Here is a 25,755-nt window from a genome sequence, read left to right as displayed (position 1 = left end):
TTCTCCCGTCACAGTTTGGGGTCAGACGGCCAAAGCTTCCAAGCCCATTTGTATACTTGATTACAAGTACATGGGCGGAGTGGATAAGAATGACAAGGTTTTTCAGCTAAACAATGAGTTGTAAAACTGTCTCTTGGGATAAGAAGCTGTTTATCCACCTGATCCAGATGATAAACAATATATGGATTGTATGTTGCCATCAGGCCACCACAGGAAGACTCCTGTCTTTCATTGACTTTCAGTTGACAGTCATTGAAAGTCTTACCGCTACAGAAGCAGCAGCCTCCACTTCATATGCTCTGGAGAATGTCGCAAGGCTGCAGGATCAACAGTTTGCTGATTGCATTTGTAAAACAGCTAAAAAGACTCGAACATTATCAGTTTAGAGTCTGCTCTAAACAGGGAAAGAGGCAGGAGTGTTGTGTATACTGTCCCTAGTGTATTAATAAAAGGTATGCAGTCCCTTAGAAGAAAAAAAAAACAACCAAAAAAAAAGGGGGGGGGGGGGGGAGGGAGTGGGAGGTGTAATATGTGGCCAGTCAGTGTCTAAGGAAAATAACGGGGTCAGTTCCTTTAGGAACTAGGGCCCTCACACACAGAGATGGGTGTCATGCTTCACCATAGGGCGTGCTCCTAGTCAAGCCTGCGCTGTAATGAGTTGTAACAGGCGAGTCTACTTGTCTGATTAAAAAGAGTGGCGGCTAACAGTAGAGACAGATCTCTGGCAGCTCGAAAAATTCAGACCTTCTGACTTTCTAGTTACCAGAGATCATTATCTCACCTATTAAATCTTGCTTTAGAGAACTACTTAGTCTATTTTAACACCACCATTTTTACGCACAAACACCACCACACCACACCACACCAATCTACGATTAATGGCCCTACAACACCACTTCACATCCGGCTTTGGAACAAAAAAAATCTTCGATAAAGAGCCACTGTGTGGTTCCCTGTCAGACACTGCAGCTCCGGCTCGATGAGGAGCACGCCATACGATGAAGCATAACACCCATCTGGGTATGTGGGAGCCTTAGTTCCTATAGCAATGGATCCCCCGATCGGTTCCTTAGACACTGACCAACCGCATATTCTCCCCTTTTCTGCTTTTTTCTAAGGAACTGCATATCTTTGTTGATAGACTTGATATTTATTAAGGGCACGTATGCTGGACCTAAAAGAGCCCCTGGTCCCTCTTTCTATGAAATATACTGTCCTCAGTGCCCATCTCAGCCAGCCCTGTGTTTTCCTACTTGCTTTGTGTTGTACCAAACAAAAGTGAAGTATTGGGAAATTGACTGAGGTGCTGCTGCCGCAAGGTAAACCTTTCAATGGCTGTGCATGGATACCTACCTTCCATGGGACACTACTTCATAAGGCAAGCAGCCGTAGAATTAGTAAGCGACGATCTAGTCTGTTTATATATGGCACCTTCTGTCAAACCATGTTTTGAAAGCAACTTGGGGAGAGGAGGTCAACGTTTCGACCAGTCGGGTCTCATCAGCACAAACGTCGTCTGACTAAAATTCCCTAGAAACAAATAGTTTACCTGTCGGTGTAGTTTTGTAGCTTGAAGATCTTTCTGGATTCACTATGCTGTCCATTATTCCACAGTCTGGTGGTTGGGTCCGGATTCGTAGTCTTTCTTTTGTCTTTTTTTGTAGCCCAGGTGGGCGTCGACGTCCCACCATTTGGTGCACCTCTCGTGACGTCGTCCTGCTTCCTGCGGAAGTCCCACCTCGGGGCGCCATCTTTGGATTTTCTTTTTTTAACCCTAGGCCATTTACCGTATTTCTTCTCAATTTTATCCCTTCTCACATTTCTTTTCAAAACTTCTTTGTTCTCCATTCTCTGTCTTTCCCCCCTCTTTTCCATCCTCATATTTCTGGCGGAGGTGGGAGGGTTCGCTAGTGAATCCAGAAAGATCTTCAAGCTGCAAAACTACACCGACAGGTAAGTAACTATTAGTTTTGCAGCGTGAATCTTTCTGGATTCACTATGCTGATGTTGAAGCACCTTTTGTCCTACTTGTGCTTCCTTGTTCATTTGTATATCCACGCAGTAGTGCTTAGTGAACGTGTGCACTGAAGCCCATGTTGCCGTCAGGCATATGTCTTGAATGGGTGTGTTTGCCAGAAAAGCAATTGTTGCTCCTTTCTTCCTTGTGGAGTGGGCCCGTGCCCTTTCTGGTAGTTCTTGCCCTGCCTGTTTGTGGCAGAACTGTATCGTGAGTGCGATCCATCGCGCGATGGTGCCGTTTGTTACTGGCCTACCCAGGAAGCTGGTTGCGAAGGACACAACAAACTGCTTAGTTTTCCTGTGCTCCTTGGTTCTCTCAATGTAGTGCATCGCCGCTGTAGGAGAGTGGAATCTGACTAATGGTTGCCCCCAACTTTTTGCCTGGTATTTAAGTGGTTTTTGACTAGTCTGGCTGGGATCCTGCTATCCAGGACCCGAGCCTATCTGCTTTCTCCCTAAAACTGTTGTGAGTACTCTAGGTACAAACATAATTGGATGCTGGACATGCCCTACCAGTCCCTTGTAGATGGTACCCTAGGTACCCAGGGCATGGGGCCCCCAGTAGGCCTACCAGGGCTGCAGCACTTATTGTGCCACCCTGGGACAGCCACCCAAACTGACACCACCAGGCCACTACTGTAGCCTGGGTAAGGTGGTGCTAGCACCCCTTACAGGGATGTAGGTACCCTATGTCCCATACCATTACAACACATATACTCTCATAGGTCACCCCTATGGCAGGCCCTGGTAATCCTACGGGGCTGGGTGCTGAGGTATGTGTGAGGGGGGACCCCTACGTGAGTAGGGCCTCCCTGCAACCTTCGTAAAAATATTACTGGGTTGTTTGTAGTGTAGCCATACCATATACTCTTAACCGCATTATAAGTTATTGCGTCATCGCTGTAACTTTGGAATGGCTACACCAAACCATATCGTGTTTGGTGTCAAACATGAAGGAATCATACCCCCAGTCCAGCCATGGGCATGGGGGCACGACTCCCCCTTGCTAGGAGGGTGATATGGGAAAAGCGGTAGAATTTGGAAACCAATTTAAAAGTGCACATGTACCACAAAATGGCTACTGTTCGCCACCTACACGACTCTGGCTGGCTGTTGCTGGGGAAAACCCCAGCCTCGCCATCTGGACAATAGGGCTCCTGTGGCAGGGAGGTGCCAGCACCTCCCCAGACAGGATATGTGGATTGGAACAGGGTGGGTGCACCAAAAGTCCATTCAGAGTTGCACGTAGGCAGCTGCAGAGCCCCAATTCTGCATACACCACCTGGAACCGGTTCAGGGGCATCCTGCCCCTCGCCCAGGCGGGAAACACACAAAGGGGAGTGGGTGTAGCCACCCTTTCCCGCCTCTACTCTGATTGGTAGGCTCTATTTTGGACCATCCCCTAATCTTGGGGATATATGGGAATAACTTTGCCCTAGAGCCTCAGATTCGTACAGGACTTCACAGAACTGACCTTCGACGAGCTGCTGCCCAGCTGACTGAAGAAATCTCCCTTGGGATAAAGGAGTTATCCCCCTGCTTGGCAGGCACCTAAAAGACTACAAGATACCCGGTTGGAACTTCGTTGCTCTCACGACCTTCGACGCCTTCCAGCAACCTCGAGGTGGGTCTCCAGTGCATCCCAGCGTCCTGTGAGCGTGCCCAGCAAATCTGAGCACCCTGGACCACGTGGGTGTCGAGATCCCCGCATACCCCGAGACACCGGCCACCTCTTGTCCAGCACACGACCCCGACCAGTGGGGGAGTTGTGCTTTGGCCCATTCTTGAGCCAACCTTCAAGCAGCATTTGTGCCAACCCTCAGCTCCCTGGCCCGCTCCGGTGGCCCGTGGGAGCCCTTTTACGCACTCCATTTTGCTGCCTTCCGCGGTCCCTTGTCTCTCGACTTGTGGGCCCTGACGGAGGACAATCTTCTTTTCTAAGAGTTCCCCTGGTTGCTCCAGGCCTGCTCTACGCTCCCTGCAAAGGAGAGCACCCTCAGACCACGTGGGTCTGCACCAGCAGCTGCTTTGTTCATCTTGCGTGGGTTGCGGTTGCCAAGGCTTAGTGGATCCAATCGGGACACTAACACCGCAGCGACCCTCAGCCGACATGGGACAGTCGCCCTCCAGAAGCTGGCCTTCCTTGAAGCCTCCCGGAGCCCGTGACTGCAGAGCCCAGCTGTACCTTCCACACCTGAAGCACCCGACATCCACGAGCTCCTTCCTGTGAGCTCCCTGGTCACTGTGCTGTGACCCAGACTCTGTCCCCTCTGCTTTCAGGTTCATCTTTGTCTTTTCTTCAACTTCAATCTTCACGACTTCAGCGACACTTCCAGCTAGCAGCAGTTTGGACTCCTTTTCCATAGAAAATCAGCCCGCGACCCGACACCAGAATCGACCTATGCACCCGGCTTCCCTGGGGCAGGTAACAGTGGTACTTCGGTACTTCCGTGGTGGTGGGCTCTCCAAAGCCTTAAGTCTCAAGCCTTAACTTTGTACTGTTGTTAGAAGTGCCCTTAAACCTTAATTATTCAACCGCGACATTCTCCATAGGCTAACATTGCGATCCCGACAGCAACTTCTCGCACTGCACACGCCTCCCGTGGGTCCCCTTCCTCTTAACTGTGGGTGGATTCTTAAGGGGCCAGCGATCCTGAATGCCCTAGGCATTGCCCGTAGAATTGTCGTGGTTCTTATACCACTATTTTAGTATATGGTTTGGTCCCCCCCTGGGGCCCATTGATTTCTGTGCTATTTATTGTGTTTAGAAATGCTTGTTTGAATTGTAACTTTGCCACTAGCCACATAAAGTGTCTGTGGGATTCTGTCTAGAATAAATACATATATTTTATATATATACCTGTGTGGGCTACTCTTTCATTTGGTTATTCAAGAGGTTATTATGGTAAAACAATAAGCTTAACACTCCTTCAAGACTTAGCCTGAAGGCTGCTCTCCACAGCTACCACTAGGATAGCTTTCTTTAAAGGTTGTCTTAAACCTACCATCAATAGGAGTCGAATTGGACTGGTGCAAGGTGTCCCTATAACTAGGAACAGCATATGCCAGGCCAACTTCTCACAGCCGCCCTTCTAGCGTCCAGAGTGTGCAGTGCCCTTTCTGCGCCTGTGGTAGGGTTCTGAAAGAAGCTTGGTATTTGTATTGTCTGGTTCATATGAAATGCCGACACCACCTTCGGCATGAAGTGTGGGTCCGTTCTCATTACGACTCTGTCCTTGTATATCTGGATGTAGGGCTCTTGCAGCGTTAGCGCTTGCAGCTCGCTTACTCTGCGCAGCGAGGTTATTGCCACCAGAAAGGCTGTCTTCATTGTTAGCATTTGAAGGGAGGCCTTGTGAATGGGTTCAAAGGGCGCCTTCATAAGTTCCGTTAGGACTAAGTTGAGGTTCCACGCCGGCGGCGGCATGCTTTTTGGTTGCGCTATCCTTTTTGCCCCCTCCAGGAACCTCTTTACAACTCTTGATGTAAAGAAACTTTCACCCGTCTCACCTCGTGTGTAGGCAACAATCGCTGCGAGGTGTACCCTTAGTGAGGATGAACATAGTTTAGCCTTTAGTAGGTGCGTGAGGTATCTTTGCAAAATAAGATGACAAGGGAATCAACGGTGCGGTTTGTCTCCTGCACCAATGTGTGTACCTCTTCCATTTTTTCCCATAGCATTTCCGTGTTGTCGGTCTCCTTGCTTCCCGGAGCACTCGCATAGTGCTTTGAGGTAGCCTAAGGTGTGCAAACTCCATGTCTTCAGGAGCCATGCCGCTAGGCCGAGGCTCTCTGGCTCTGGGCGTAGAACCTCTCCGTTATGCATGGAGAGTAAGTCCTTTCTTTTGTTGAACTTGTGTGGTGGTCCCTGTGCCACCTCAACTATTTGCGAGTACCAGGACTGTCTTGCCCACTGTGGTGCCACTAAGATCAGCGTCATGTTGCTGGTCCTGCACTTGTTGAGTACCCTGTGAATCAGTGGTATTGGTGGAAAAGCGTAGGCAAATGTTTTTGACCAGCTTATCCATAGGGCATTCCCCTTGGATTGGTTTTCTGGTTGTCTGGATGCAAAGCTTTGGCATTTTGCATTCTGGTGTGTTGCAAACAGGTCTATTGTCGGTGTACCCCACCTTCTGAATAGCCTTTGCGTTTCCGGTCCATTGAGCTCCCACTCGTGGGACGCCGAAGTCTGCCTGCTGAGCCAGTCTGCTTCCACATTGTCCTTCACCGGTAGGTGAATGGCCAGCAGGTCTCTTCTGGGTGAGATGGCCCATCTCCAAATCTCCTGCGCCAGGTTTGATAGGGGAAATTACTGTGTTCCTCCCTGCTTACTGGATGTAGAACATCGTTGTTGTATTGTCTGTTTGTATCAACACCTTCTGGCTGTACAGTTTTTTCTGGAAGGCTTTCAGGGCTAGGAATACGGTCTTCAACTCCAGGTAGTTATGTGTCTGACCGCATCCGTGGGAGTCCACAGACCCCTCACTCTGAGCTTGTCCATATGTGCTCCCCATCCTATCTGAGATGCGTCTGTGGTGATGTCACCGTTAGGTTTGGTGGTGTCAAGGGCTTCCCTATAGTTATGTTCTCCCTGTTCCACCATGCTAGCTCTTCTTGCACTGCGTGCGTTACAACCACTAGATCCTCCCAACTTCAGCTTGCCTGTGACCATTGTTGTTGCAGCCATTCCTGCAAGGGCCTCAAGTGTAGGCGTGCATTGGGAACTAGGTGAATGCATGACGCCATCATCCCCATGATCTTGCTCGCTGTTCTCACGGTCAGAGCTTGCCCCTTCTGGTAGAGGCGCGTCTCCTTCAGCAGGGTCAGTGTTCACTTGTCGCTGGGCATCACTTCTCTGTAAGGTGTTGATCTTTGCCCCCAGGAAGATCTTCACCTGTTCTGGTTCCATAGAGGATTTCCCCCAGTGTATTGAGAATCCCAGCTTCGTTAGTGTGTTCGTGACCCGCTGTGCGTGTTCCTCGCACTTTTTGCGTGAACTTGCCTTTATTAGCCAGTCGTGGAGATAAGAGTATACATGAATCCCTTCCCTCCGCAGGTACGCTGCCACTGCCGCCAGGCAGTTTGTGAAGACCCTTGGTGCGGACTTTAGCCCGAATGCCAAGGTTGTGAATTGTTAGTGTTCCTTGCCAATGGCGAACCTTAACAGACCTTTGTGCTGCCTCTTCATTGGGATGTGCAGGTAGGCATCTTTGAGCTCCACGGTGGACATGAAGTATCCGTCTCTCATTTGCGGGAGTACCTCTTCTAGGGACATCATTTTGAACTTTTGCGTCCTTACGTACTTGTTTAGGAACCGTAGATCCAGGATGGGCCTTAGTGTTCCGTCCACCTTTGGTACGAGGAAGTAATTTGAGTACACTCTTGTTCCTTTCTTTGAAAGGTACTGGCTCTATGGCATCCTTTAGGAGTAGTTCTTGTGCTTCTTCTACGAGTTGCACTAGCTCCTGTCCGGAGTGCTCCCTCCTCTTTGCTTTTCTGTTTGGTGGTTTCCTTTCCAACTCTATACAGTATCCAAACTGTATGATGTTCAGTATCCATTATCCATTTGTCTGTGATCTTTTTCCATTCTTGAAGGAAACGTCTCACGTCTGCCGCCTACTGGTGTTGCATGTTCGTTGGCGTTTGGTCTGTGTAACCCTCTCGTCTTTGATCTTTTGTGCTCCACCCTCTGAGGGTTTTTGTGGGTGAGCACTCTTTCCCGTGTGAAGTCACTTTGAGGTGGGTTGGTCTCCCCCTCTGCGTCTCTGGCCTCGTCCGTTCCCCCTGCTCCGAAGGGACTGGCCCGAGGCTGGTATTGCCAGTGTTGTTTCTGCTGGGCCTGCTGCCCGTGATTGTCGCCCTGATGGGCCTGCTGGAATGTTTGGTGTGACGTTCCCGGCTGGTTTCCTCCTCTTCCGTAAGGTCTCCGTGTCGGGCTACCTCTTCTCATTCCTCTGAATTGCAGGGCCCCCATGGACCTTGCTGTTTCGTTCTCCTTTTTGAGCTGGGTGAGTTTTTCATCCACCGGTGCCCCGAACAGCGTCTCTCCGTTGAAAGGGGTGTTCAGGATGTTCTGAACTTCTTGCTTGAATCCTGAAATCCTGAGCCAGGCTTGCCTTCTTTCTGTTATTCCAATTGCCATCAGCCTGCTTGATGTTTCTGCTCCATCCAATGCTGTTTTAAGGCAAGAGTTTGCTATATTCTTTCCTTCCTCCACTAGGTGCGCAGCTCTTTGTTGGTGTTGCTCGGGGAGGTGCTTCATCAGTTCCCCCATTTCTTCCCAGTGTTGGTACTGGTGCCTGTTCAGTAGGGCATTGGAGTTGACCATGCGCCAGTGCATTGCCGCGTTTCTCTCTATTTTTCTCCCCGTCAGGTCCATCCTCCTGCTTTCCTTGTCTGGAGGTGGTCCAGAGGTTGCTGGGACATTTGCCCTCTTCCTGGCAGTAGATGCAATGATTGAATCTGCTGTGACGGATCCTTTTATGTATGGAGGGTCCTGGGAAGAGTGTTTATATTTTTTCTCCGTCCTAGGTGTGATGGACCTGCATGTTGTTGGGTCCTTGAACGCCTCGTTTCCCTGGTTCATGACACTCTGGAGCATGGGGAGGAACTGGCTCCTAGTTTGGATAGGGAGCAGTGTCTCCAGTAAAAAGTCTGCTTTAGGCTTTTCTTCCTCCAATTTAACACAAAAAGCTGCAGCAGCGCTTTTGACTACCATTTTGTAAGCCCCTATGTCATCTGGCGGCGAAGGCCTCGAAGGGTAAGTCTCCACAGGCTCTTCTGGATTTTCGGCGTCGAGGTCCTGCCACTCCAGGTCCTGTGTCGTCGACGGTGCCGAGCCGTAGTTAGACTGTTGTTCCTCATATTCTTATCCCTCGTGAACACTCCTGAGGCGAACTAGCCGGGAGCTCCTTTATTTTAAACAAACTGTGATTGATACTGTGTTTTAATCTGTACTCTGTATTTTTAAAAGCTTATTTGCACAATTCCCTGGTCTTTACCTGGTCGGCGCAGGGAAGCAGATCGCTTGCTGTCTCTGCCCTGACCCGAGTCTTGCCGCCATTCCCTGCGTGAGGGACACGCCCACCTCGGGTGGCCACGCCCCCCCCCTCCCATTCCCACTGCCAACTCCACTCTACAAAACATGAGTACCAGCCGGAAGCGCAGCGGACGAGCGCAGCGGGCGCGACGATTGCGCGCCGAAGGCGCGCTTAAGGCAAGCTCGTCTGCGCTCGTCCGCGCCTCGGACGCAACTGGGGCAACTCTCCCTGCCTTGATCCCTCCGCCAGCCGCCGCCCCCCTCCCACATTTGGCGCGTGAGTCCCTTCTCCGTCTGCGAGACTTCGCACATAAGGGTCAGTTATCATTTCTTGATACCGCCTCCCCCCTGCACGAGTTTACCAGTCAGGGCCTTCTAACTTGCGGCCTTCTCAATGTCAGGTCATTACCAAAACATGCCAATGAAATCCAACTGCTCATTGACGCCCATCACCTGGACGCGCTATTTCTCACTGAGACCTGGACGCATGCAGATTGCAACGTCGACCTCGGTCTTGCGTGCCCTCAAGATTTTAAAATACTGCATCTCCCCAGGCCAAAGGGCCGTGGCGGGGGAGTGGGGGTCATCTTCCGAGCATCCTGGTCGATTACCATTCTTGACATAGACCCGGTTGCCGGAACGGAACTCCTTGGCGTTTCGATTAACTGTCACCATGGAGACATTGTGACAGCCATTATCTGCTACCGCCCCCCTGGGGTTTTCAACGCCCAGCAGCAACAATCGCTAATCACTACTCTCACTAATCTGGCCACTTCCCACCACAAACTAATCATTTTAGGAGACTTTAATCTCTGGCCCAACGGCAGCCTGGATAATGCACTGCACAACTTAGTGCTTTCCTGCGATGGAGTCGGCATCTCACAATTGGTTAACAAACCCACCCACACTGCCGGGCACCAACTGGATTTAATTTTTGCCTCTCCCCAGTTGGTACACCTGGGTGACATCCTGCCCCATGTGTTGGACCGACCACGCACTTATTAAATTTCACATCTTATGTGATAAAGCTAAAAGGCCCCCACGTAGCACTACTTCAGATTTTCTGTATAGAGATTGGAAAGCCCTTGACAAACTAAGAGCGGCGGGCACTGTATTCAATGTTGAAAACAGTTTCTCCCCCACCAACTCGGTTGAGAACAACTTCAAAGCCTTCTGTCTAGCAATCACCTCCACCGTAGACTCTCTTGCCCCCCAGAAGAAAGGCAAAGCAAAAAGCAGAGCTCCTGCCCCCTGGTTTAACGACTCTCTGAAATCCCTTAAACTAGCCTGCAGACAATCAGAGAGGAAATGGAGACAAGGTTACTCCGATTCGAATAAAGTAATCTGGAAAAACCATCTCCAAGCATATAAAACTGCCATTAATCAGAGCAAAGCCAACTATTTCTGCACTACGATCAGCAATGCCCCCAACAGTTCTAAAAGCATTTTTCAGATTCTCAAAAACCTTACCCACCCTGATTGTGCCATAACATCTACCCTTCCTACACAAGCCCTCTGCGATAACCTTGCGCTATTTTTCAAAAACAAAATCGACACCATTATTCTTAATCTGATCTCCTCCCCTCCCCTAGGTGGTCTCATTACACCTAGAGCCTGTACTAGTGATCCTGTTTCGGTGCACTCTGATTTTCCTCTCATGGAAAAGCTGCGGGAGTTTCCCCCCATCCCAGAACCTTAATTTGAAAGGCTGGCACTTGGGATCACCTCCGGATCCCCTCTTGACCCGGTGCCTTCTAAAGTCTGTAAGAGTTTTGCTTCTGACCTCTTTGTCACCCTCTGCAGGATCTGCAATCAATCCTTACACTGCGGGCTTGTGCCATCCTCCTGGAAGGAGGCCCTCATCACCCCACTGTTAAAAAAACCTTCCTTGAACCCTGACTGTTTGTCCAATTACCGGCCTATATCCCTCCTGCCTTTCCCAGCAAAAATTGTAGAGCGATGGGTTAGCACCTGTCTCTCCATTCATCTGGAGAAAAATCAGATTCTGGACGATTTTCAGTTTGGCTTTCGTCCTGCTCACGGGACTGAAACAGCTGTCCTGACAGCTCTGGAGGACCTTCGTATGCGGGCAGACAGGGGCCAGGCAGTAGCCTTGATCCTGTTGGACCTGTCTGCCGCTTTCGATACGGTCAACCTTGGGGTCCTGTTGGAGCGACTCCGGACGGCTGGGGTAGACGGCACTGCCCTACTTTGGTTCCACTCCTTCCTACGGGACAGGAGACAGGCGGTGTCTCTCCCCCCTTATCAATCTATCTTCTCTTCTGTCCCCCACGGGGTGCCCCAGGGCTCCTCCATCAGCCCCATTCTCTTTAACGTGTACCTTAGACCTCTGATCACGTTGATAAAGGCGCACAGGTTAAAAACAATCAACTATGCGGATGACACCCAGCTCATCCTCTCTTGGGAGGGAGAAGACTCTACCCCCCTTGCAGCCTTTCACGACTGCTTAAGGGAGACGGCTGGGTGGCTACACAATAACTCGCTGCAATTTAATTCCTCCAAAACGGAGGTTCTGTATTGTGCAGGAAGTCGCATTCCTCGGCAATTCCCCTGCGACTTTTGGCCCCCGGAAACAGCAGATAAACCTCGGCCAGTTACATCGGTTCGCAACCTTGGGGCCACACTGAATGATAAAATGAACACTGAAACCCAAGTTGCTAAAACGGTGGGAATGTGCACAGCTATCCTGCGCTCCCTGCGCAAAATTATGCCATTGCTACCCGCACAAGCTCGGGAGCAGATAGTCAGGTGCACCATCCTCAGTCGCCTGGACTATTGCAACGCGCTGTTACTTGAGTCCCCAGTTGCCCTGCTTGACCGACTTCAAAGAGTTCAGTCGGCCGCAGCCAAATTAGTTCTGGGTTGGACTAGGAGATCTTCAGCCTCAGCGGCCCTAGCTGAACTACACAGGCTTCCGCTCAAACAACGTGTGGCCTTCAAGTCCCTCTGCCTTGTTTTTAAAGCGCTCCATGGAGCTGGACCTAAACCTCTGCAGGCCATGTTCACATGGTATACCCCTTCCAGAGCTCTACGCTCAGCCTCAGCCCGTCTGGTGATTGTTCCTAAATATAACAAAGTCAGGACGGGGGGCAGATCTTTCAGAGTCGCAGCGGCTAAACTGTGGAACAGTCTGCCTCCTGATATCCGTCAAATCTCACAGCTCCTCCCTTTCAGGAAACGCATCAAGACGTGGTTATTCCCTTAGAAACAACCCCTTCTTCCTGCTCCTCGCTATTTGTTCCCCTGAGTTAAGAGTATTCACCAGCGCCAGGAAACCTGCAAGGTGTCAGCCGCGCTTTATAAATGTTTAAAATAATAAATAATAATAATAATAGTAAAGGTCTTCTTCTTCCTCTCCGGGAGTCTTCGACAGTTCTTTTGCGTCGAACTCCTCCTGTTCCTCGACGATAAGACGGTGGTTTCGTTGGGATAGTGAATTTTTTTCATCTTCTCGTCGAACTCCCTTTTCCTTTGAAGGATGCTCTCCATCTCTGCTTCGAGCCTCCTCTTTTTCTTCTCCATTTCGGAGGCGTGTTCGACGTCGAGCGCCGGTCTTTTCGACGGAGCTTGTGTCGACGCGACTATCTTTCGAAGTCAAACGCCCACTTGCTTGGCCTTGCTTCGACGACCTTTGCCTTTCAGCGGTCTTCGGCACCTGGGAGTCCTTCTCGAAGGATCCGCCGGTCCTTTCGTCCTTGGAGCCACTCACGGTCGTCGAAATTTTCGGTGCCGGTGTTCCTTTCGAGGACTTTGACTCTGTTTTTCGAGAGTCTGACTCTGTTTTTTGGGGCCCTGTCGAGGGTTTAATGATAGACGACTCTCCTACCTTGTCAGACGTTTTCTTATCGGTCTCTGCGACCGTGAAGTCATCAGGTCCTTTGGCGACGTTGTCTTAGTCGTCGGTGGAGAGGCCCAGTTCGTACAGTGTTGGGGCCTTCCCCCTGCCCTCCATGTTGTAGTTGGCTCTCCTCTGTCTCTCTCTCACCCGGAGCGTCTTAGGTGTGAAGGCCGAACAGGCATTGCAGTCCTTACTCTCGTGGTCAACTGGCAGGCAAAGGTTGCAGACCGGATGTTGGTCCTTCTACGCGTATTTGTGGTGGCAGTTACGGCAGAATTTAAAAGGTGTTGTGTCCATTCCTGCGCTCAGTGTCCCTGAGTGCGCATTCTCCGTTGGACGTCGAAGATCTCGAGGTTCTCCTCCTTCTTCGTTGTCCCGGCTTGTTGCTCTTCCTTTCTGTAGTCTTCCTCAACTTCTTTTTCGATGAAACTCGTGTTTTTTCTTTCTTCGCCAAAAAACTCTGGAGCTTCACGGTGACGATCCAGACCCAACGGCGGAAAAAATAATCTGAAGATGGCGCCCGAAAGTGGGACTTCCGCAGGAAGCAGGACGACGTCACGAGAGGTGCACCAAATGGTGGGACGTCGACGCCCACCTGGGCTACAAAAAAAAAGACAAAACAAAGACTACGAATCCGGAGCCAACCACCAGACCGCGGAATAATGCACAACATAGTGAATTCAGAAAGATTCACGCTGCAAAACTGTGGAATCTTGAGACCTTCCATAAGGCATCCTGTAAGCAATACATGCAAGAGTACTTTAAGACAGGGTCTACAATGTATATCAGGCCGCACTGTTAGTCTTACAGTTCCAATGGGGTAATCAAATTATTCGGGCGAAGTACACCTTTGCATTGTGTGGAAAAAGTGCTCAAACATACAAGAGTATTCCTAGACAAAGCCAACAATGCACAACGTGCCGCTCTGTTCCTTAGACGGTCTCGTAGAGGAAAAGCACATTTGATGTGGCTTTATGGCTCACCTTAAGTAGTCTTGGTTTCAATAGTCAGATACTTTTATATTTTATAAGTAGTTATGCTTTGAAGCTAGCATTTCTGGAGGTGCTAAAACCAACCAGTATAAGTGATGGATTCACTTAAAAAAAAGTTAGTACCAGATTTATATCTGTGACAGTAAGGATACTGCGTCGCAAGAGTGGCAGAGTATCCTTGCAGTGAAGATAATGGTCTACCTGCCAAAATGTGTGGAAGAGTACTACATCTCTGGCATGGTTGCAACCCTACGAAGTCCTTTCTGAGTAAGGGGCAGTGATAACTGCCCAATGCCCCCCTTGCGCTGGGCGATGACGTATATGGTGAGAGGGACTTTTTTTTTTTCTTCTAAAAGAATTTTTGAAAATGTACAAAAAAATAAAAAAAATTGATGGACGGCTCTGTCAGGTTGATGGAGCAGTGTGTCAAACATAAGAAGGCATTTACAGAAATCACCATGATGGCAGCTCCTGTCAACTTTTTAGACTTGACCGCTACCTTGGGGGTCGTTTCTAAATTTGGGCAGGGGAGAGTAGTCACAGCATGGCAGATGTAAAGCCATGTTAACGTGACAGACATTAAGCCATGTTAACGTTATAGGAACGGATCAAACCCAAGTCAATGGTACCTTGCTGAGGGCAGGTTTTTAGAAGAGAGTGAATGCACTGGCCTTGGTGGTAGTGAAGGCAGAGTAGGCGAGGATGGAGGTGGAGGAGAAAGAGGTGGAAGAGTAGAAGGAAGAGGAGGAGGAGGAAAAAAAAGATAGGACTTATCCTCTACCCTTCTTCAGTGGTTTGGCTGGTTAGGGCCCACCAAGGTCCTCCTCAAATGCAAACAGGTAGAGGAGCTCAGTGTCGGGGTGTACAAAAAGTATTTTGACCGCTGTCGAGCTTGTCTTGCAAGCGCTCTAGAATCTACTGCACTTGTCTTTGCCATGGCTCAGCACCTTCTTTGGTGGCTTTCGGTGCCGGAGGTGTGGTAGGCGCAAAAGAGGGTGTTGTCCCTGTTGCAGCTTATGCATATGGGGTTTTGATTCCAACGGCTTAGGTGCCGGCTTTGGCTCCGATGGCTTTAGTGCTTAAGTATCTTTTGGTTCAGAGGTTCTTTTCGAATCCAATGTGAGCTGCTTCAGCTCACAGTTCTTGCTTGACTTCGGTAGTGCCGATGTCGCCTTTTTTGGTACCGGTAACAAAACACATTTTAAGGCCTTATATTTTCCAACGCTAGTCGAAGGCTTTCCACGCAGAGTGGATTTGTCTTTGTGCGCCTGCTGTTGGAGTCCGCCATTGGCCCAAGGGCAGTGGGGCTAAGAAAGCTGGTTTGGGAGGTTTGGTAGGGGGTTGGCCATCTTTCGCCACTGTACTCACGTGCCCCATTCTGGAATCGGGGTTGGAGTTCGAGCTGTCCCCACTGCTACCCAGCAGTATTGGTACATCTGGAGGCGCAGTCTGTACTTCTGCCCTCTGTTTCCTGTTTGGGAACTTCCACCCCCAAAGATGTCTGGTGCTTCTTGTGTGAGTCGCTACATTGTGATGTGGGTCCAACGATGCTCCCTTCGCTGCCAAAGTGCTTTCTTGGACAGGAACAGTGAGCATGCCTCGCAGGAAGCCTCCTAGTGATCGAGTGACAAACAGACTAGACACTCTGTGTTGGTCTTGCCGGTAGTATTTGCGTGGCACTTTTGGCAAAAGCTGAAGGGTGTTTTCTCCATCCCTCGTGGACGCTGACATGGAGAGTAGAAGCGAAGAAGTTTTGGAAGGCCGGGCCCAAGCAAGTGCTTGGTAACATTCAATAACACCAGCCGGTGTTTGGTCGTTAAAGCTGAACGGTTGGAGAAAAAACAGGACGCTGCAAAGGCCTTGGTGAGAAATCGAGCTTCGGTCAAGGAGCTGCGATGTTGAGGTCTGAACCTGATGGCGGAAAAAAACAATCTAACAAAGGAGCCAAGAAACATACTTAATACACACTGGAGGAGGTGTCACTATGCCTCGTGACTCGAAGACTTCTTCGAAGAAAAACAACTTATAATCACCCCAGCTTAACACTAGATGGCAGGATAATGGTAAGTATATGCATTTACTGCCAACACATGCTGCGAATAGAATTGTTCGAAATTTGCCAAAGAAATATTAACAAAGCCCAATAAAAGATTTTTTTTTTTTTTTTTTTAAAGTGGGCCTAGTCAGAATGAAACCTGCCTGTTAGGCAATGATCAGATTTAGTAAGACAGTTTCCAAGTAATTTGCCAGCACGTTAGCAAGAATTCAAGAGGTAGATCGGTCTGTACAATGAGCACTGGGTGGCAGCCTTATGAGGCTTTGTGATCAGAGAGACTAATACTTCAGTCATAGATGGAGTTAACCAGTGGGTGGTGTTCAAGGTACTGTAGAGCTGTTCTAGGAGTGGTACCAGCTGAGGTTCAAAAAGCTTGCAGAAGGCAGCTGCAAAACCATCTGGGCAGGGTACCTTACACAGTTTCAGATCTTTTATCATGTTCAGTATCTCAACCAAAGGAATACGGTTATTTAGTGACTTAGCCTCAATGTCTGTGATTGTGGGTAGAGTGAGAGTGTTGACACGCATCCATGTCCTCCTCCCTCCAAGGAGTATATAGCTGTTCATAATGAGAGTAGAATGCTTACAGTACCCCTCCCCCGTGGCATAGGTCTTTCCCAAAGGGTCTCTTTATTTATTACAGAACACCCTGTGCCCTAGTGGCCCTCAGATTGTTAGCTAAATGAGTGCCAGCCTTGTGGAGTCCTTCATAGAAGCAGGACCCCTCCCCCCCCCAAAACGCTAGATAGAATAGAATTCGCTTTGTCATATTGGAGTGCGTATAATTGTCCTCACAGCGCCAATGACTGTCTCCCCAGTTTCCTACAGGGTTGGCTTAGTGTTTCTGCTCTAGGTGTACCAGTTCTTCTCATAAGCATGCATCTGTGGTGTTCTTGAATTAGAGATATTCCCTAATAGTTCCCCATATTTCGTGCATGACCGAGTCACTCAGTGGGGAATCAGTCAGTTGCCATCCCATTTGGCGTTCTTTTATTGCCGAACCCAGTCTAATACTGCTCAAGCTCTATCTGGCCATTGTTTGACAGTTTTTGGTAGTTGCTCCACCTCTTGGACATCAGAGGCCAATTTCTGGCTGCAAAAATAGATTGGATTCTTGCATACGGTTTGGTGCCCAGGAGAAGCGCAAAGAGTCAGCCATTGGCAGCTGTCTATATCGCAATACATCAATCATGTCCAAATTGTTAAGAATAGGTTTACTAGTAGCTGATACAGTGGCTGTTCCCTCCAGCTCGTTAGTGATTTATCTCCAAGGAGTGCATCATGCAGTTGAAGTCTCCCTACGAATAATGGCATGATCTGAAAGGTGTGATTTTTTTATAATTGAGAGGGAAATTAATTTCTCTTAAGCTACATTTGGGGGTATAAGAAGAAGCGAGGGTGATCAGGGTGTGGTCCCATTCTCCCATTACAATGAATCATCGACCTTGTTTGTCCACTTTAAACGTAGTCTCAGTGAATTTAAGTTCATCTCTAATCAGTAATAATATTGCTACTCTTGCTGTTTTGTCAGTGGAGATGCATGGTACTGTACAGGGACAGAAGTGTAGTTGGTATTAATCATTTTTCAACAACTAAGTTTTTTTTTCTCCAAGCAGACATCCATGTGTCCTCAATCTCTACAATTCCCCCTAGATGCTTAGGTTTTTAGTGGGCCTGTTCAATCCTTGAATATATGTTATTATTTGCTATGTCTGGAGTTTGGTCATCATATGCTCCCATTAAAAGTGTCCTGAATATCTTACAGAAATGGCTGTCACTTGATAGGGTCATGACCACTTTAGTGTGTGCTGTAGGAACACACCTTCCCCCCCGCATCTCTTTCCTCCCATTCTCCTTTAAACTAAACTAGTTGTAAATGAAAGCCTGCATTTATCAACTCAGTCACAAACAGAATAACACTTCAAGCGAGGCTAGAGATCAGTTTGCCCTCCCATTTGGAAATGGCACAAAATGGATGGACCCATCTGTACCGGATATACTTAGATTTCAATATGCCCACGATTGGTTTGAAAACTCTGCACTTGGCCAGAGTGGCTGGTGAGAGGAATCCTGGAGAAGTTGAATGGTGGAGCTGTGGAATGATATGAGGCTATCCTGAAAGGTCAGGTCATACATGCCTCCTTTTCTTCAAAGAAGTGCTCCTTCGTTAACACGTCAGGAGTGGCGTCCTTCAGGGCTCGTTGCCGGTACACTCTATGTTCAGCCCAGTCTAATCGGAGATTGGTCAGGGGTTTCCACGATAGCTTCAAAGAAGTTAATCACATAGTTCTGGAAGCCACGGGGAAAAGGAAAATGGTGGATTGACTCCGCCGTGAGAAGAAGCGTCCGATGAGAGCTCCTGAATGTTTCTGAACGCTGAACACTGCATGCGGTACTTCCCTGCAATTACTACCAACTTTTGATAAACGGCGAGGGGATACACGAGATGTAACAACTAGGATAAAGCAGTACAACGTACTTTAAATGCTACAACGGGACACCCAACACTTCTTTCTTTTTGGAGACACCAGGAGCTGTGTGCATCATCGAAGTGGTCAGCGGTGCTCTGTGTTCTACTGGCCCGGCCTACTTTCTCACTTTCCTCCGGTCTCTCCAGTCCGGCAGCCTATGGCCCCTCCAAAATCGAATGTGCCACGGGTTGGGCGCCCAACTCGGAATTCCGCGGTGGTTGCTGCTGCTGCCAATATCGTTACAGCTTGGACTGACGGTGTAACCAAGAAGAGCGCGCCACGAGTAGGTAGACCGGTGATGAGACTGCTTCACTCAGGGAAGGCTATGGATTTCCTTGCTACTGCTCCCGAAACCGCCATGGCAGAGATCATTATGGAGGCAGTGCAATGCAGGCTTAAGAGCTCTTCTGAGACGATGAGTGATTTGGCTAACGAGGCAGAGTCGGTGACCGCTTCGGGAAGTATGGCTGCGACGCATCCCGATGAGGGGCTTGATGTAGCAAGTAAAAGACAGCCTCATTTGCTACAACCTGAGGTGAATGATGCCAGCATCTTTTCTGGTTCCTCTGTTCTGTCAATAACAGATAAAGGGCATTTAGCTAATATGACTGATGTTACAATTACGCTAGCATAGCCAATAGACCAGCTATCAGCACTGGCCAGTAAATCCTGAAATGGAATCAAATGGGCAGGTGGATCCACACTTGTTAGAACCTTTGTGACCGATGGGTCAGCAAATGGCAGAATCACCTATATTGAGCATAGCTAAACAGCATAGTGGGTACAATGAGCACGTCGAGCCACAAGCTGATACGTCATCTTCGTCTCTGCCATCAATGAATATGGATGATTCATCTGGCTACTCACATGAGGAGACTGTTAATCCTCTGTCTGCTAAAAAGAAAAAACGTAATTTCAAAGCTACCAAACAAGTCAGAGTTGGCAGGAAAGCTACTGAATTCAACAGTCTTAGTAATATATTCCAACAGCAAGGTAATGCATTGACAATAGCACACTCAAAAGCAAAAGACCAAGATAGCCCCCTACGTAAATGGGTGACCTCGAAGGGGGAAGTTAAAGCTATTGTTTCCAGGCTATCTGGTTCTGGGTAAAACCCAGTATTTATCAGTGGTCAAAATACCTCCTCTTCTCAGCCTACAACGGAGCATCTTTCAAACAACTTCGGGGATATTGGGGCCTCTCATGCTGCTGATTTGTCTGAGTCAATACAACTTGCAAAGGAGGTCTCTATGACAGTCAGTGTCTCGTCAGCTGTAAATACACCAGGAGCAGTATTAACAGAACCCTCACTAGCCTCAATTATGCAGGCATTATTCGCACAAGATCTGAGGCGCAGGAGTACTACACACAGCTTAGGGCGGATAATGCTATAATCCAGCAATCATTGGCAAGTGACTGGAACGGTGGCCGAACTTACAATCGAGCTCACAATATTACATCAAATACTGTCTGATAATGAGGATGCGGCATCACACTCTACCAATCTACTTCGGGATCAAGATATTAAACTTAATGTTGTACAAGGGAAGGTTGAAGACTCGGCACCATCAGAATAATTTGAGAATAATTGGGATCCCGGAAGGCAGAAAAGGCTCGGCTCCACGAGCATTCATTGTTCAAATATTTCAGAAACCTTTCCCTGATCTTGCAGATTGGGACTCTCATATCTAAATAGCTCATAGGCTGCCAATTTTTCTCAATCAAGCAGACCAGTCTAACCTGCGCTGACCACGACCAATTCTTATTTACGTAGGCAACTTTCTATTGTGTCAGGCTATCGCCATCAAAGCCCGGCCTACAACACCAGTGTCAGCTGAGTCGTTCTCCATCATTGCAAGATCTGATCTATGTAAAACAACGATGGATAAAAGATGGAGGGTGCGGCAGCTTATTGACTCCTGGAAAACGCTTGGTGCTTTGGTCTACTCGATTGAAGGTTATTAAGGACGGTAGCTCACAGATTTACTACTCAGACCAGGAGGCAAAACTAGCGCTCTCTAAACTGCAACAGAGTTCTAATAAGTAACATGAACAGACAGTTCCAAGGTGTTTTCTGTTTGGATACTTGGTATTTTGCTCCTGAATTATGTACATCGAAGGGTTATCTCCCTCTGTATTTTCTGTTTTTTTCGAACTGGTTAATCTAATTATTTCATTATTAATCAGAGCTGGGAGGCTCTCAGAGGGCACTGCTTATCTATTTTTAAGGCCATGACCTTGGCTTTCCGGGCCTCCAAGGGCAAAGGCTCGGCCCACCTAAGAAGCACTCTGAAACCGTATGTCAACTCCAGGACATTACGCTCTAATTCCCAACTTCTGCTGGAAACCCCCAGGTTTAAACGTACTCGCGCAGGCGGGAAAACATTCGAGGTCTGTGCCACTCGGTGTTGGAACAACCTTCCGGTTGCATTACGAGCCTGCCAAACCGAATTAGCATTCCGAAAATCCCTGAAAACGCATCTTTTCCCCATATAATGCTCCTTAGTGCCTAGCCTCTAGTTCCATGATCTATCAGCGCCGGGACGCCCCGTTAGGGCAGCTGCAGCGCTCTACAAAATACACAAATAAATAAATAAATAAGCTGTCTTAGATCGACAGCAGGTTAGTGGGAGTGATTGCTTTTCTAGAACACTGGATGGGACGGTGGGGAACAGTTTGAGTTTGGGGCGGATTATTAGTCAAATGATCGGTGGAATACTGAATGCACTGGTATTGGGGGTGTAAAAAAAACAGGGGGTACAGATCACACTTAAAGCGAATAAGGAGATAAATCACAATATTCTAATGTTTGTGTGTAATAAGCTTACTTTTTTACTGATGATTGTGTTTAAAACTGTTTATCTAAATTCTTCGCCAAAGTGCTGGCCAATCGTTTCGCGCCTTATATGCCTGGCCTTGTATCCGAACACCAACATGGGTTTATAATCGGTAGAGATATTACAGCACATGTTAATACACCTAAAACAGCGTTTGATATTGCCAACAAGACATCTCGCAATTTGGGGATGGTTTTGTTAGAGGCTGAAAAAGCATTCGATCAGGTTGCATGAGATGCATTATGGAGGATATTGACTAATAACGGCTTACCAGGCAGTTTTTTAAAATTGATTTGTGCGTTATATTTTAATCCACAGGCTAAACTTATATATATTAATTTGCATTCTGCTCCATTTTCGATACAGCGTGGCACAAGGCAGGGGTGCCCACTTTCCCCCTGCCGTTTGCTTTATACATAAGAACCATTCATTAAAGCATTAAATCGGAATACTTACATCATCCCATTTAGTAATGGGAATTATCAACTTAAGGCTATCGCGTATGCGGATGATATTGCTGTTTTTACATCTGACCCATCAATAGCATTGTCAACCAGGAAGAGGCGAAAACTTTGTCGATTTTCAGGACATAAATTAAACTCACATAAAACCCAAGTTCTGCATAATTTTAAATCATTAACAGCTATATCTGGAGGCTGCACCGTGGTAACGTATCTGGGGGTTCAGATCTCTGCTATTATAGAGGAAATATGGAGACTTAATTATGAAACACTACTTCACTTGGTCATAAAAAACTTAAGAGCTGGAATAAACTTCCAATAACTATTATTGGCAGGTCCAATATAATTAAAATGACCATTTTACCCAAGTCTCTGTATTTATTTCAAGCTATTCCTATACGGGTCCCCAATAATTTTTTCAAAGATTAGTTGGTGCAATCAGTAGTTTTATTTGGGGTTACAAGCAAGCACGTTGTGCGATACGCTTCCTTAAATTTCCCTATAAGTTTGGAGGCTTGCAACTTCCCGATTTGAAACTTTATTTTTGGGCAGCATTTACTGGGCATTTACAAAAAGTTTATTAACTGATAAACAACCATATTTTGGTATCGTACTAGCACAGATAGTAAAATGTTCCTGTACAGGATGAATGATACTAATTATTATAAGAGTCCGTTTTAAGACTATTAGGGATAAGGTTTGCATATGGCACGAAATCCTAGACTATTCTTCTCTCACTCTCAAAGATTGAACACAGAATGACTATTTTAAATTATGGAACAATCCAATTCTCCCGAGCATATTTCATGATTTTACTGCTTGTAGCTGGGCAAGATGTGGGATTGAAAGATTGGGCCAGCTGTCCGATCATAGTGGCTTTTCCACTTTTGCATCTTTGCAACTTTCTTTTGGGCTTTCACATCAGTCATTTTTTAAATATCTGCAAATTAGAGATTACTTTTTAAAACGACAATTGTTGCAACTTCCACACTCATGAATTACGAACATACCTACTAAATCTTTCACTTAAAGCTAGAATCAGTACAATATACTTACAGCTCTGTCACCTAAGAAGCGCTGATACCAGTCATCTAGCTAGTAAATGGAGTCAGACACTCGGCATACTTACAGATATATCTGAAATGGTGTCTGCTTTGGATACGTTAAATAAATCTACTTATTCGATTAACTTAAAGTTGCACCAATTTTGTACTATCTGTATGTTCTATTATACTCCCGAGAGAATCAGTAAATGGCAACAACCACTACAAGGATCTGGTCAGGTTGGTGTGGATAGAACATGCTGTTCCAAGTGTGGCCAATGGGCAGAGACATCCTTCAAATGTTCTACACTTGCTCTATGCTAAGGGACCTTTGGGAGAAAGTTATCCAATATGCTGGTCAATGCTTAGGACTTAATCCTTCACTACTAAAGAGATTATGTTGGGTTTGAGGCGTGTGATAATTCTGGTACTAGGAGCTTTGTATCTATTGTATTAGAAGCTGCCCGTCTTTGCATTGCGAGAGAATGGATTTCGCCTAACCCTAATTTTTTTGAATGGTTGGCTCTTATGAAAGACATTTATGGAAGGGAACGAGCACTAGCTAAAACTAGAACTGTACGCTCAATGCAAAGATTTTGTTGCATAGGGATATAGGTATAGGTATTTCTGTTTATTTACTTGTTGAGAATGATTATTCGCTAATAATGTACGCATTTCACTTTTTCTATGTCTCTCTTGAATATTTTTGTATCCTCTGTCAAAATATAAAATAAAAAATGTCTACAAAATAAAAGAAAGAAAAAAAAACCCATAGTTTTGGAGGCTGTTTTGTGAGATTTTTCTTGGGAATCCAAAGAGCAGATATTTCCTCATGATCTGCTCGAGATCTTCGCGCTTTTCTTGTAGGATGATGTGTTGTTACTCGAAGGTTAGCATACGTTATTGCAGTCATTCACAAATCATCCACCTGTTTGAGGAGATTTTACTGCTTATTCACTTCTATCCCAGAGGTCCAGCTCATCTCTCAGCACCACTTGTAGGTCACTCTTCAGTTCAGACTTAAACGTCTGGTTCTCCTGTAATTCCTCAAAATGCTTGGAGGAGAACGGCTTTACTAATGCTGATGTCTGGTGAAACATTTTCTGTCTGAATGTTTCCAGTACCCCCTGTCTCACCACCTTTTTGCTTTGTTGGTAGCCCACAACAAAATCTTAGATGGACTGCTCCCATTTTACCACCCTTCATGGCTGAAACCGGTATTGGGGCACCGTAGGCTTCGCACTAAGCAGACTGGTGAGTTTAGCAAGTTAAACTCATGGTTGTTGACAATATTAAGAAGCATCTCCTCTATGTCTTATGCAATGCTAAGTAGAATATTAGTCTTCCCCTTGGCGATCGGGACAGTGGTCTGCTTCCGGTAGGTCAATGGTCCAAGAGTGGAGATGGTTGCTTGTCTGTTAGTAGGAGTTGTCAGACATTCTTCGCCAAGATGGAGTCCAGTAGCCCTCCTCAAATGAGATTCCACAAGATCACCTCCATCGTACCTCGCCAGCAGCCAAACCATTGCATGAGCTGTGCTTTTTGTGGGCTGAAGGGCAGGCTCCTTCCACCCCTTCATGATAACTTCTCTACGGCGCCTCTCAGGCATGTACCCAACACTGCTAGATCGACTGTAAGAGCTCCGACCAAGTGCTGCCATCTGGTAAACTCTTGCCCAGTCCAATATTCCGGGCCATGACCCTCCAGCAATGCTAGTTTATTTTCTGTCTCCTAATGCGTGCACACAGTCTACACCACTCAGAACAATATGCTGTGTCTCACCAGTTAGATCTTGTCCTCCTCGCTACAGACTCATCGGAAGGATTATGCCAAAGGTGCTTTATTCAGCAGGGTTCAGATTCAAACTCTCCGCCAGGTTTAGCAGCAGCTGGCTGGACTTCAGCAGATATACTCAGAGCTTCAGCATTGCGGTGGGGGCAGGTAAGTTACTACTTTGGTTGCTCCTGGGTCAGGATCCAGGAATCCCAAATGTGAGAAAATGTGTCACAGAATCTCCATTGAAGGAACATCAACTTTGGTTTAGCAGCAAAATTATACAAAAGGCTAAATTAAAGTTCCTAAGTAATTGCTTCCTTTGAAGATATTACTAACCTGCAAGTTTAAGTTGTTAATAGGTGAAAAGGATTTCCAGTCTCCCTACATCAAGATCTCGGTTTGAGATGTTGCACTAGAAGTATGGTAATATCCAGTGGTTACTGGCTTTTAGGTGTCACTTATTTTTAAAGTTCTATGCGTGTCTGGGTTTTCCAATTCAAAGTTCGTGCGTATCATCCTCACAGCTACAACATGAGTAGGAAGGATTTGATTAAATTAATGGGAGACACCGGATGTAAATTAGGGGGGAGATGTTGTAGCATTGAGTTACTCATGTTTTGTTACAGTAATGAGTGGAAGTGAATGGTGGTAGGGAGCCAATGCTTGATCTGCCCATAAGTTAGGCAGCCCAGTCAGAATTTTTCCATCAATGTGCATTTTTTCAATCTTATAATTAGTGTATTATGGTGTATAGTCAAATAAAGCAGATAGGTAAAGGAGACGTAGAGTCACTGCTCAGTTTGGCCTCTAGTTTTGAGATCATCCCCGACAGACAGTAGTGCAGATCCAGTGCCTCTCCCTCTACAAAAGACAACTCGTTGGTTAAACAGTAGGTTGTCATCTCCCAAGACTTTTCAAACGTGGGAGAAAGTTCTTCGTATTCATTTTCCTCAGGAAAAGCAAGTTTGATAAACATACTATTTACCACATTACTTAGCTGGTTTATGTACATCTACAAAACTGATATTTTATACCATAATTCATTATTAACCAAACACTTTAGTTGGGGTAGGTCTGCAAACATATGCAAATGATTTGTTTAAAACGTTAAAATATATTCAGAAAAATGAAGCAAGGTATCACTGTTTGAAAGAAAGACAGGAAAGTAGTGATGCTAAAGATGAAATGAAAACTTGTTAATA

At 47.0% G+C, this 25,755-nt stretch overlaps 1 protein-coding gene across 10 annotated transcripts in view; it reads right to left on the bottom strand.

Annotated features, from left to right (window-relative positions):
• The window catches only part of TLK1 (tousled like kinase 1), a 967,987-nt gene that overhangs the window by 518,300 nt on the left and 423,932 nt on the right, over positions 1 to 25,755 (bottom strand). The gene's annotated exons all lie outside the window — the stretch shown is intronic.

The sequence above is a fragment of the Triturus cristatus genome, chromosome 3_1 (genome assembly GCF_964204655.1).
Source record: "Triturus cristatus chromosome 3_1, aTriCri1.1, whole genome shotgun sequence".
In the NCBI taxonomy this organism is placed as follows: Eukaryota; Metazoa; Chordata; class Amphibia; order Caudata; family Salamandridae; genus Triturus; species Triturus cristatus.
The sequence above is the reverse complement of the archived record's forward strand: the minus strand, read 5'-3'. Positions and strand labels throughout refer to the sequence as shown.